This window comes from Dipodomys ordii, unplaced genomic scaffold (assembly GCF_000151885.1).
Source record: "Dipodomys ordii isolate 6190 unplaced genomic scaffold, Dord_2.0 Scaffold22, whole genome shotgun sequence".
In the NCBI taxonomy this organism is placed as follows: Eukaryota; Metazoa; Chordata; class Mammalia; order Rodentia; family Heteromyidae; genus Dipodomys; species Dipodomys ordii.
This window is the reverse complement of record NW_012267238.1, coordinates 1305836-1307194: the sequence shown is the minus strand read 5'-3', so window position 1 is coordinate 1307194 and position 1359 is coordinate 1305836.

The following is a 1359-nucleotide window of genomic DNA, read 5'->3' as shown; positions in this document are numbered from 1 at the left end:
TGGACTTTATATCCTACAACTTTTCTGAATTTATCATTTTGGTGTAGTCTTTTAGTGTTTTTCTATATTTAATATAAAGACATCTTCAAACAAAGACTACTTATTTCTTTTCTAGTTGTATGTATTTTTTTCTGTTTTCTCATCTAATTGCTCTGGCTAGGACCTGCAGTACTATGCTGAATAGAAGTTTGGTGCAAATGGGCATTCCTGCCTTGTTCCTAAACTGAAAGAAAAAGTTTTCAGCATTTTGCTACTGAATATTATGTTAATTATAAGCAGCAATCACACCAACTTCTGTGTATATTGCCCCAAAGAAACTCAATAGCTCAAAGAGAGCTACACTTCCATGTTTACTATAATGCTATCCACAATAACCAAGACATAAAAAGTATTCATAAGTGAATGAATAGATAAAATTACCTAGACATGTACAATGGAATATTATTCAACCATAAAAATTGAGCTATTTGTAGCAACATAAACTTAGTGTTGAGGGCATTATTCAAGTGGAATAACTTACAGAAAGAAAGATGAATATTGTAGGATCTCAAATAGTTATGGAATCTAAAGGAGTGAAACTCAGAACAAAGAGCAGAATGGTGGCTGTGTGAGGATGGGAGAAATGAGATGTTAGTTTAAACATACACACTTCAGAGCTATAAGATAATAAGTTCTGGGGAGCGAACGTACAGCATGGTGACCATAGTAACAACACTGATTTTATACTTGAGCTATGCTAAGTGAGTCTTTATCTTACCCCTAAACACAATAAAAAATTTAAGTATCGATATGATAGATGATTGCCAATCATTTCACAATTTGTGTGTTCCAAATCATTATGTTATAACTTTAACTTAAAATCTATCCATCAATTATACCTCAACAAAGCTGGAGAAAACACTGGATTTAAAAAAAAAATCCCATAGAATCTGTAAACTTCTAGCAAGACTGAGAAAGATAAATGCAAGTCATTTATATACGTCAATGAACTCCTAGGCTGATTGAATAATTTGCCTATTGAGAAACGTGTCAATTGTGAGAAAAGCACATTCTAGAGGAACAGATGAAATAGAATCCAATTTGAAGGAGAGACTGACACACAAGACAGAGCAGAAGATACATAGTAGTTTGTAAAGGGATACAGGCATAGAATATATGTGTGTCAAAAGGATGCAACTTTTTTTAAATTGTGAAAATACTGTACAGAGGGGTTACAATTATATGGGCAATGTAATGAGTACATTTCTTTTTTTAATTTAATCTAATTTTATTTGTGAACATACTGTACAGAGGGGTTACAATTACATGGGCAGGATAATGCGTACATTTCTTACCAAGCATTGCAGCCTCCTCCTTTGT